Source organism: Corvus hawaiiensis, chromosome 4 (assembly GCF_020740725.1).
Source record: "Corvus hawaiiensis isolate bCorHaw1 chromosome 4, bCorHaw1.pri.cur, whole genome shotgun sequence".
Lineage (NCBI taxonomy): Eukaryota > Metazoa > Chordata > Aves > Passeriformes > Corvidae > Corvus > Corvus hawaiiensis.
This window is the reverse complement of record NC_063216.1, coordinates 47680596-47693475: the sequence shown is the minus strand read 5'-3', so window position 1 is coordinate 47693475 and position 12880 is coordinate 47680596. Positions and strand designations below refer to the sequence as shown.

At 35.8% G+C, this 12880-nt stretch overlaps 1 long non-coding RNA gene across 1 annotated transcript; it reads right to left on the bottom strand.

The window, feature by feature from the left end:
- Window positions 1–702: 702 nt before the first annotated feature.
- On the bottom strand, window positions 703–12623 carry LOC125325584. Its single transcript, XR_007203413.1, has 4 exons — window positions 12531–12623; window positions 6355–6502; window positions 3379–3544; window positions 703–2015 (listed from the first exon to the last, which is right to left on the bottom strand). It is a non-coding gene; the product is annotated as an uncharacterized LOC125325584 (long non-coding RNA).
- Between the last annotated feature and the right edge of the window lie 257 nt (window positions 12624–12880).

Genomic DNA, 12880 nt, shown 5'->3' with positions numbered 1-12880 from the left:
TATAATGAAATCCTTTGAATAGAGCTTGCTACTCCTTTGCCTTTCTTGAAACCTAATTTGATACTTGACCACATGATTTATGCCAATTTTGGAATAATATTATTTAATGATAACTTTAAAATTAGCAATTAATTTAGCAATGGATTGATTACATTTCTCTTGAACCAGTTCATAAGGTTAATGCAATAGGAGTCTGATGGGTCTGATCACATTGACAGTAATTGGTTATTATGTTACATGTTAAGATAAGGAGTCAGCAGTTGAGAATCTCCATGGGATTTGCAGGAGACAGAGCTGTATGTTTGCAAACCTCTTTTCCTCCCTTCAAACACTTGTTTTAAATTCATAACAGAATTATTTTTGACCTTCAGGGTGATGTTTCATAAGGCTTATTTCTAATGTACAATACCAGATTATAGCAATGCAGCAAAATAATTCTCTCATAGGAAGATCAACAAAGCCACTACATTTCCCTTAGTGCTCGAATGAAGTATTTCAGTGCAACTGTCAAAGTAACATGCTGTCACCATAGAAAACTATCAGTTTCTTGACACTATCTGATGTTCAGATTAAAAAGCTTCTACTAAAGTCCAAAATATATGTTAATAACTTTTGTCATTATTTCATAAAAATTTTTTCTATAATTTTGAATTTTATTATTCATAGTTCTAAAATCATGAATAAATAACTTGTGACCAATAAGTTGCACTGATCAGCTTCTATCAAAGATTAAACTAAAGGAAACAGGATGAATTAAGTATTTGTGTGCTTATTATCTCATTTTATGAATAACATATCTATTGATAATTTTATGTTAAGTGACAGAACATAGTTTAACCTATGTTTTCCAGATTACAAAATATTGAAAGGATAATAGATAAGGATAATACAGTTGAATCAAATATATTAACCAAGACTCTTTTCATTTAGTTTCCATTTGAAGCGAAATCATTAGAAAGCTGTTACAGTTTATGAATTGATTTACCACACTCATTGAGATTTTTAGGGAACTCTTTAAAGATATAACAGCTTACAAGTATGCATGAAAGAAAACTGTATGCAGAGTACACATTCATATCTTAATTGTTACATGAGTCTAATTTATCACATCTAAACTTTCATAATTCCAAAGAAAAAATTAAGAATTCCACTTCCAAATTTTTGAAATACTCAACATAACCTGTTCAAGTTATTACAAGATGGAAAAATATGGAAATCCTGGTTCAAAGACTGTGGAAATTAAAAGATATTTCTGAAAAGGAATGACACCAAATACATTGTCATGAGGGACAAGCCACTAAGAAAAGTCCGCAGTCAGGTGAACAGAAATTAAGGGAAAGGATATTTGAGAATATTACATGCCATATATCTCAAAGTACATCTTCTGAAGGTCATGTTTTCATGAATTAGATTACGCACTGTCAATTACTTCTGTTTCTGAGGCATAGCATCAGTCACATTCTGTTAGACAATGTGCCACAAAATGACTTGACATGATGCACAGGAATACACAGCACTTCAACCAGGAAATTTAGAAATAGTATTTGAGCATTTTCCACTTGTCTGGGTGACCAAACACCTAAACATGTCTGCCAGTCCTTACTTAAGGTTGGTCTCAAGTCTTCCAATGCTGAGAGTACAGGAAATTTGGCCTGATTTTTACTGTCAGAGATATGTGAGGAAAGTTTTATGCTATCTGCTTTGGAAGAGTGCTTTTCTGTAAGCCACAGCCAGGCTCCATTCTACTAGCATCCAATTGCACCACAAAATTGCAAATCTATTTAATATTAGTGGCTTAGGTACCTATTTGGATTTTTTCCCTTCTCCTTTTCTATTAAAGTTCTTCTGTGACTGAATACTGAGTACTGGTGAGCACGTGTAGAAGTGGGTAGGGGAATTTTAACTTCCCTGGAATAGATATTGCATCATAGTTGAAGGCAAAAGCTACAGTTCAATTCTTCCAGAAATATTCCCGAGAGGATCTGAACTTCACTGCTTGCTTCTATCATGAGCACCTGGCATAAAATGAACAAATGTAATATTTCTGTGAAACACTGAGGAAAAAGAAATCATCTATCATGAAAAAATTCAAACTAGAATGGGATCACATACCAATTTAAAGTACATTTCTCAGGCATGTATTTCGAATCATAAACACAAATGATGACTTGCCTATCCTGAACATGACTTATTACCCAAGAAAGGAATGCAAATTAAGAAGTTCTATTATATAATATATATAGTTCATAAACTATATAGACAAATTTTCGTACTATTTTTATCACTAAGACCAATGAGAAAAATATTTAAGCACTTTAAAGAAATTAACCACTATTTGAAGTAAAATTACACTCATATTTTGACGCTTATTTATTGATGTCTGACAGCATGACAAGACACTTCCAGCCTCTTGATTTCATGTTTGAAAATCCTAGCAGCACTGAGCAAAAAGAAAACAGATTAAAAGGACTGTCTTAAGGAAAAAAGAGGCTTCAATAACCTACCTTAAAGTATGCTATTGCTTTTCCTTAGATCAGGATTTTATTCTAAGTGCATAGATCTCTCACTATGCTCCAGAATATTAATACTCTTGTGAAAGTAAATGTATTCTCATCCTTAGATCTTGTAATCCCTACAGTATTACATTTTATTTCCTGGCTTATGGCACATGCTTTTCTGTAAAGGCATAAAGTAGAATTTGCAACCTCAGATGATATTTGCTGATCCAGAGGGTTGCAGCCAAAAGATGGCAAAAAAGGGAATGACTGCTTCTTCTCAGCAGTATTTCAAAGGAATCTGCCATCATTAACTCTCTGAGACTACAGATAACTGATAATCACAAATATTTTCCTTTCTCTTCCTCTGCCTCTCCTCTTATCTACTGGATATTAATTTTGGGGAATTTTAAAACTGTAGGATCTCTAAGACTGATGTGAATGTTAATGTCCCTGAGTTATCCTAGACTTTCAAATGACACTGAATGTAGAAAATCTGGGCTAAATACCATAAAAAATACCAAAATGTCCAGACTATTAAACAGAAGACATCCTTTCAAAGGGAGAGTCAAAATCCCTATTAAAGGACCATTTATTTTGCACTGGACAACATGCACAAGAATACAGAAAAAATTCTGAGCTGGGATGATAGAGGCCCTATTGTAGTGCTCTCAACTCAAGTACCAATACACCAGTGATGAACAAATTCCGCCAAATTTTTAAAAGGATAAATAGCATCTTCAGAGCTACTCCCAGGATGTATTTGAGGTTATATATTTTCATGCTGTAAATTAGAGTCAATCCATTTGGGCAATCCATTAGCTTTTTATCTATTTTTTTTTTTCATTAGTGTATGAAGAGAACCATCAGCCTTTGTACTCACCAATCCAGTTTCTTTCACTCTGTTTTGTTTGCTGTCTTTACCAGTTCCTGTGAAGCTTTCTGCATAACAAGCATTCAGTCATACACAATCTTCCTGTATTCCCATGGCATTTCAAAATTAACCTTCTGCAAGACCCTTGTCTAATTTTAAAGAAGATTGTCTGCTTCTGTTGAGGTAAAATGGAGAAGAGTAAAATGCATGTTTATTCACCTATATTGAAAACCAACACCATAATTCCGTAGGAAGACATAACAGACAGCAAGTTTGCTGATAGGGATAAGAGAAATAGGAGGAACCTATGCACTGAAGTGCTGTTTTAGCTCATCAGGAGATATATGGCTCAGCCTGGCTAAGTGTTTAGCCATGGACACCAGAAGCAGCTATCTGTCCTACAGCAGCTGAAATGTTAGGTCAGTAATGCTGCTATAGCATCAGTCAGTAGACCACAGAGGAGATGAGAAAAAGACAAGATCACTTGCGAAGATCAGAGTCATCAAAGGGATTTCAGCTCTGAAATCAAATGCAGTCCTCAGCTGTCTTGCCTGTATGACCCCATAACTGCATAGCTGTCCTTTCTCCAGCTCCTTTTTAACTGTGCTCCAACAAAGCAAGCTGTTCTATAGCTGAGTACTCATACAGGTGAGAGATGAGGCCACTTCAAATCTTTTGGATTGACCCTGTTTGGAGCAGTGGGCTGAAACTGTGTCTTCTGCTTTCCTAGAGGACCAGACAGCTACTGGGATGCCCAAGATATCCCTGGATTAATTTTCTGTTTCTTTACTGTTAATTTTATGGGTTTTATTTAATTTTTTTTAAAAAGTAATTGAAATGGGAGTGAAGCCAGACTCATGTTTATACTAGCCACCCTTGTCCCTGTCACTGTGATTTTTGAATGACCCAGAAAGCTTTATGATATCTTTCAAGTAGAAAAGCAAGCTATGTTGTGACATAACTGTGAATAAAAACCTGAGAAACGTACTTTATTACTGTCTCATTACTAATTCTGTTTGAAGAAATCCTCTTGTGGGCTTTTCATTACTTCATGTTGCTTTGCAAGAGAACCCACATTGCTTTTCAGTGAGAACCCCCACTGTGCCTCATGTTATTATTACTTTGTCAACAGCACCAAAGATTTCTTGCATAATACAAACAAAGGAGGAAGGACCTATTATTTACAATCCACAACTCTGAATGTGCTTTTACAGGAGAACAGAAGAGTAATTTTTGGCCTGAGGTCTTTCTTCCATAAGTGTCAACCTCTACTGTCCAGCTGAGGACATTTTGTTTCTAGCAATAGTTCCAAACATCTTTTTACAGTGAAACTGTTTACTCAAGTTATGTGTAAGAAATTGAGCATTTCTCCTTTAGTAAACATGTGCCCTCTCTCATGGTCTCCATTTATGTTTTATTACTTTGACTATTGTTGAATAGTTCTTTAATTTGCCCAGTATTCCTGATAGTAACTAGCAAATACCCAGGTCTAAATGATAAAGGAGAAAGAATACTTGTCCTCGTACTTGGAACTTCAGCAGCACTCTCCCTTTTTATTCTGTATCTCGCTGATACTTAATTTCTGGCATTTCGTCAATTTCCTACTTATTATTAAATGTTTGCTTCATGCATAGATTTTGCTATCACAAAAAAAAAAAACTCTATACAGGAGCTTTGCACCTGGATTACCGCTATTTTTTCAACATTAGAATCATAACTAATATTATTTAATACCATTGCTAGTTTTCTTTACTATACTTCTACTTCAGTGTGCTTTAGCGTCTAAAGTCTCTAAGCCCAATACCAAATTACCTACATACTCATTTACATTGTGTGCTAGATACTGCATTCATGGTTTCTTTTCACTTGTATTGCCCCTAGCACAAAAGGGCTTTTTTGACCTAGAAATGCTTTTTAGTCATGTCAGGGATTTTTGTGTGTCCTTCACTCACATTGCAAATATTTTCTTTCAGACATCCAGCAGTATTACTGTGATATTATTTTGCTAATATGCAGTATATTATTCCATTTCCTTAATCTAAGACTCAGACATCTAGCTGCAATGAAGTCACTATAGTTACTTAGTTCCCTCATTCCTTCACTTCCTTCCTTTAAAGATTCAGCTTGTGGTCAATTTTCTCCTGATTCCACTGTGCACTTTTTAAATTTATTTCACCACTTTTTTTATAGAACAAAATGGGGCTTGTGAATAGCAAAGTTTAATTACAGTATATTTATTTCTTTATTCTTTTTCCTATCTCTTTGTTTTGACATTTTACTGCCTTACATAATTTTTCCACCTCTGTATTATTTTATGTAGTGGTTCATTGTATCTCTCTGCTAGGACTTTCCCTTTAGAGAAAAGATTCCTCTCAGGCATCTCTACAATATCATTAGGATTCTTTTGTCTTAGTGATTACATCTGCCATTCCAGATTCTGTAGCTTTTCTTACAATATAGAAAGCACTTTACATTAATTCTTGTGTTTTCTTCTGCATCCATAAATAGAAAATACATATACACTTCTTATGAAACTGTCTTGCATTTTTCAATAGCAAACTTAAATCGCTCCAGTGTTTTTCTGCATATTAGAAAGTGAGCAGGATAACAGTTTGGCAAGTCAAGATCTCCTGTAGTTTTAATCTACAACTCACTGTTAGATCATGTAGACATTATTCATGGAACAAAACTTGAAGGGGACTCCTGCTTGTCTGGATGCATATCTTGATGGAGAAGTTGTGGGTTGCCATTAAGATATTCATATCCCGCCATACATCTCTGCAAGAGATTCAATTCTCTAATCCCTAACTATAACATTAAGTAGCTTAGTCACAGAAATACTCAGAAAACCATGAATTTTTTACCATCCCACCTACTGGAATATACTGTCCGCAGTAAATTCCCCCTTTCACTTCCCATTGACCAGCATTTATGGATTTCTCTTCAGGTTGCACTATTTTGTGAATTCCCCATTCAGAGAAATACCTCCTTTAAGGCACCCTGCAGGTACTTTTTGCAGAAAAGCACATTGCAGTCCAACATCACAACACTTCTGTGCATTTACCCCTCAATCACTCATCTTGATGTACTGGATGATGGGCCATGCCATAATTTCTATCCAGGTACAAACTCTCTGGAAGAGAGAAAAGGCTAAAATTATCCTTCCTGTAGAGAATATTATGAACATGCATGTCAAAGGGTCACATATCATAGAATATTCTCATTATCTGTACTGCGTAAACCCACTGTATCTGTATAACGCTGAAGCATAACAGTGTGAGTTCTTAAGGAGATAAGTGATGTCAAACTTTATCCTTCCCTTGAGAAAATAAATAACACTACTTCTTTCTTTGCCTAAGGTAATTTTGGATAAACCAGAGAAATGAAGAGAAGGATTGGAGAATTTAGTGATAAGGGAATGCAAAATGCTTACTACTTTTTTATTTATTAATATTGTTATTGTTATTGCTATTTATTATTGCTCTCATTTATTTATTTATTTATTTAAAATTATTTGGCTGAACATGTATATTTTATGGTAGTATGGTTCAGTCTTCAAAGAAGCATTTTTACTTACTGATTCCTCTAAGGCTACTCATTTATTCAAGTTAAAATGAGAACAGCTCAAAATATTTCTATCATCTAAGTAACTGCAAAAGGAGTTTGCACTTTCAAAAGGATTAACGACCAGTTCTCCAGTAATATTTATTTACTTTTCTTCAGGGAGTCTTTAAAATTGACCCTTCTCTCATAAAACAAAATAATAGATATGAGAAATAACAAGCTTTATGGTGGCATGAAAACAATTCATTCAACATTCTGTGAACATATTTTTTTCTTGCAATGTTGTAATTCCATCAATTTACTTATTAACAGGGAACAGGATCCATTAGATTTGGAGGAAAAGGGGGGAAATGGAGGGCGAATGATAACTACCGGAGTATGTCTGTACTTGTGAATCAGGCTGCATAATATACACTTGTAAATATAATTTTAGATACAGTTCTATTACACGTAAAGAGCCTCTGACATAGCTGAGAGAACAGCTCAGGATTACATGGCAAATGTAGCTCCCGGCAAAGTACAAAGTGAAATGCTAACAGCACATGTAGAGTAAGGTGGGATAACTCTGGTCTGAGATACGTGCTGCAATTTAATTTATGTGATGATTCATCTAGAACCTCAATCTTTACAGTAACTATAAATCAGTGTATGTACAGACACGCTTCCTTTGATGCTCAACTGAAAATAAACTTAATATCCTATATATGGCAAAGCAGAACACCAGTAGAGATTGACTTTTTACCTAGAACTATTGCAAGGGAAGTCTGTCATCTATAATGAAACTATTGTATTGAAAATCAAGCACTGAAGACTTCTGGATAAGTGGATCTGAAGAGTACTTTGAAGTGATTTGAGAGGACAGTGTCACATTTTTAAGGTTTAACCATTCTCTACATGTGCAATTGTAATACAGTTAAATTTCTTCTAACATCCTGATCAAATTCAATGGCAGAAAACCATGGTCAATATCTGTTTTTCTGAGGACCAGGAACAAGTAACTATTCTGCACTCATTCTTTCAACTTTAAAGAACTGACTCAATCATGATAGATTACTTCAGCCATCAAAATTCTCTAAATTTTTCAGACTTTCTGTCTTAAACCAAGGATTTGGTTTAAAGGTGATGTCCTACTCAATACCAGATAGGAAATAAGATTAAAATTTTATTTGTGAAAATCTAGTGTGGAGACACAAGTTTTTTGTATAGCACCAGCATATGAGCATAAAAATGTGCAGAAATTTCTTTTTATAAGTGCACTGGGTACAAATTACTGCATTTTTGAAACTATAGATAGGACAGTTGCCCATTACCCTGCCCTGGCCATTATGCTACTACACCAGGTCCTGCTATATATCTTCTCCTTCCTACCCCACCATGGTCTGAGATCTGCCACTTTCCCACCCCATTCATGCAGCCCTGTGGAGTGGCTGGGGATCTGGGGCTCCTGCCACCACCAGCACCAGCCCCAAGTCCAGGATGGGTGCCCTGGTCCTGTGTCCACCCCTGCTGGACTACCCTCAGTCCATCACAACAGGCCTCTGTAGCACATGGCACAGACCCTCAGCACTCGGGTATGGCAGCCAGCCCACATGAATTAGAGTCTGGAGCACAAGTCTGATGAGGAGCTCGTGAGGGTGCTGGGGAGGTATAGTCTGGAGAAATGAAGGCTCAGGAGAGATCTTCTTGCTCTCTACAACTGACTGGAGATTGTGGCAAGGTGGGGGTCAGTTTCTTCTCCCAGGCAACTAGCAGTAGAACAAGGCGAAATGGCCTCAATTTTTACAAGGGGAGATTCAGGTTGGATATTTAAAATAATTTTTAATCTCTTTCCAGTCTCTGCTAAATAGTCTTGTTATGCATCTAGGTTACAAGTCTTTTCCACAGATAATCTGCAGAGGATTTCTTAATACTTGCATTTGTCAGCCAGATGCCAGCTAGTCACTAGATTCTAAGGAAGTTTGCTGTTGCTGGTAAATCAGTTATCAAATCCTCTTGAGACTTTTGAGCAGAATCCACCCAAAAATATTTAGCTTTTATTGTGTTATTTTTGGCAGACTTACCTCAGTTTCAGAAAATTTCTTCTGTAAAGCTCTCAATAAAAATATCTCTGGTAAGGGAACATACATCATACCCAAGGTACTTTTCAAGTAACTACCACCAGTAAGCCAAGGAAATTCATTCTGAAATGTTTCCTTGCACCACAGTGCATAGTACCATGGAAATATTTCCCTGAAGAAAATGGGTACAGCTCCTACATTATGGAACATATTCTTAGAAATATCCCTCTGAAACACCGGAAACAATTGCTTACATTATAAAATGCACAAATCTAGACATTTTAGGTAATTAACATCTGGGAAAAAAAGGCAATGGTGTCAGTGTTTTTTTCCACTAAGAAAGTAGTTCAATTGAAGCTTCACAGAAGAATCTAAAGTAAAAATATTGGAAGCTGTTTTCATAAACAATTCCAGAATTTAAGTCATAAAGATGGAAATTCAAAATCTTTTGTATATTTATCAAAAAAGCTTAAAGGAAGCTAAAGTTAAGATTTCCACACCAGGTTGCTTATAAACCTATAGAGAAAGGTTTTCATGTAAAAGCTGCCAAAGACTTGTGAATTTACCTGTTATTCTCTAATTCTGACTGTAGTTACGGTTCAATATTTATACTAATTGTAAGTTTGGCTCCAAGTATATAAATTATTCTTCTTCATAAACTTGGTCCTTCTTTTCTGCATATATGTTATAATTGCCTGTCAAGGATATTTTATGGTAAAATAAAGAATATATGCGTCTCCTTATAAGTACCACTTATACTGACGACAAAAGAGTAAAGGCCAATCATAAAACATTCTCTCTGTTATATCTGGGATCTCAGTTCCAACTGTCAGAAGTGAAATCAAAAGCAATTCACACATCTTAAATGCTGGACCCAAAAACCTTCACCTCTGCAATTCACAGAAGTCAATAATGTTAGAAAGTTCTCATCAGAGTACATCAGAGTGAGTAAAGGTTCACAGTCTGCCCTGCATAAGAAGGTGATTGTCCCCTCTTAAGAAATATGAGTGATCCACTTAATTAATCCCAGTTGTACCATGAGGAAGTGGTGATGTTATATACTAGCAAAACATTTATGTTCAGGTCAGGGTCAAGACCCAACAGCTTTGCACTTAATAATATATTTCTGTCCAGATTTTGCTGAGCACAAAAATATATAAAGATCTGTATTGCTCCAGCTGAGCAGGTACTTCCCTATGGTAAGAAAGACAGAGGAGTTTTCTGTGCAATGGCAAAAGTATGTCTTCAGCACAAAGTGGCTGAAGTGTGTGATTCCAGCACAGAGAACATTCAACTTCAGATTCAGGTTATGAGAATTCCCCCCTTTTCATTAAATTGTCCAAGAGGAAATATGAGCCTGATTTCATAATCATAATTCAGTTAATTAATGAAAAAAATATTTACTCAGTCTTTTTTAAAATTTATTTTTATGTTAGTAAGGTGAAGGCATTTTCTAACCCTGAGCTTTCTTGTACATTGCTACTGTAGCTGATTCTTCTAAAGCTTTCCTAAGCATAGACTATGTTTCTTGTTAGTGTTAACTTCCTGTGATAACAAGAAAAAAATAAGAATATATAGACGAGAGGTGGAGAACAAGTGGTATCAGTAAAAAAGAGTAATATATGCTGGAATGAATATAACATTTACATTCCTCACAATAGTATGAAACACTCAAGGGTATCATGCTGCATATGCTTTAGGACACAGTTGTTGGGGAAGATGAAACAGGAAAGCCTTATAAATATGATTGCCTGACAAAAGATTTTGGGAATATGAAAACTACAGGCAACATCGAAATGAAAGCCACTTTTGAAATACCAAGTCTTAGTTACTGAACAACTGGAAAACAATGGTATGGCCGACTGAAGGTAATCCCCTCTTGATTGAACAATACCCTCTGCTTGCAGGCAGGTCCAAGGGTCAGAGCAGACCCTACTAGCTCAGCAGAAGGGGTCCAAAGAGTAGTTTTTAGAAGTTAAGATGTAACACTCTATGGTAATATAAGAACTCTTATAGGCTGTATGTAAATGCTATAGGATTTGTATCTTGTATTAGATTGGTTAGTGACAATTAGAATATTCAGTACAGAAGATGATTTATTGTATTGTAACCAGAACTTCAGCATTCTATTCTATTCTATTCTATTCTATTCTATTCTATTCTATTCTATTCTATTCCATTCCATTCCTCTCTTACTCTTCGCACACTCTTACACTCTCTCTCTCTCTCTCTCTCTCTTACCCGCTTACTCTCTTGCTCTCTTGGGCCTGCTCCGAGCTGAGTCTGGCAGCTCTGAGCAGTGCCCCTATACCCACGCCCTTTGCAATAAACCATTTGTCCCAAGATCTGCTTATAGAGATCTCCCGACTGAACCCCAAAACCTACACACAGTGAATCTTTTAAGCTCACTACTGAAAGAGGTTTACAATAAACTGTCCCAGTCAAGCTGGCACATGTTGTGTTTCTAGAGTGAAAAGCAACTTTTAGTGCGCCAAATCTGCTGTGTAGTCTCATGAATCCAGTCAAAATAATATACAGAGATTAATTATCCAAACATGTTTTTTTAATTGTGGTCTAAAAAGCTTTCAAAACTTCACAGAATTTAATGCAATAAGAAGGTCGTGACATGAAATTGCTTCCTAAAGCAAAACTGATATAAACAAAATTTTTTCCTTAAGAATTCCTTTGTTTAAACTGTTTATATTTCTGTCTCCAAAGAGAAAGAGAGTTGCAGAGAATCCAAACCAGCAGTGTTTAAAAATATGATTCCCTTTGAAATCACTGTGTGGCGTCACAAATGACACAATCATCTGTAAAGCTTAACAAAATCAACTTGCTCATTTTGCTTAAACAAAATGAATGTTCATTTCTAGTCCTCTTAAATTCTCACTCCTAAATGTACTTCTCAATTAGAAGGACCTAGTGAGAAAGAAACAAGTAAAAGCAATCAAAGAAAAATGACTGAACCCCATTCCTTTCTTATGCTTGCAATTTCCCATATCTCAAAGAGCCATTTCCAAGTACATATGTACCAAAGCTTTCATATATGTCCTGGTAAATCTGCCATCACATGCACTCAAAGAATCATAAGATTACAAAAATTTTGGTTATGAAACCCATGCAAATTCAGAAAGGGAAATGCATAAGTTTCTCTCTATATAAAAATTTTACATTTTAAACACTCCAAAGAGAACCCTGCAGCATAAGAGTGCATCTAATGAAAAAAAGAAAAAAACCCTATCCAAACCAACCAACCAACCAACTGACCAACCAAAACCAAAAAAAACCCCAACCACACCCCAAAAAACCAACAAAACCCCAACTGGGATAAAGCCTAATATCAACTGGAAACAATTTTCCAGATGACTGATGGTGAGGTGTCTTGTGTGCCAAAACTCTGTCCCCTACAAAGCTTCTCCCTGTGCTAAATAGCTGCTATTGTTAGTTTCTTTCAGTTACTTTCCCCATAAGTGAGTTTCAGCCAGCAACAAGGAAAAATGTCTATAATTTTTTTTATGAAACTGATAGCATCTTTAGTACAATTGTACACAGCAGCTGGGGATGAGTGATGCTTTGCCAAGTGCATCTCATGATGTCGTTTCCCTTTTTTTGTGCTGCATTGTTTCCTTTCCACTCTCCCGGCAATAAAAAAGAAAAGAGAAATCACCAAAGTTGAATAGAGAAAACTTGTTCTCATTTTTTGCTTATGCAGCAAGAGAGAATGAGCCCACCACTGAGAAGAGATAGCTGCAGACACAGCCTTCATTAGAAGAGCCTTTTTAGGAAGGAGAATGACGACAAAGGACTCAAACTTTTTAATACCAAGCCAGGTGAGGATGGTCAGGAGATTATGGCACTGAAATAGACTTCACAGGAAACTATATGCAATA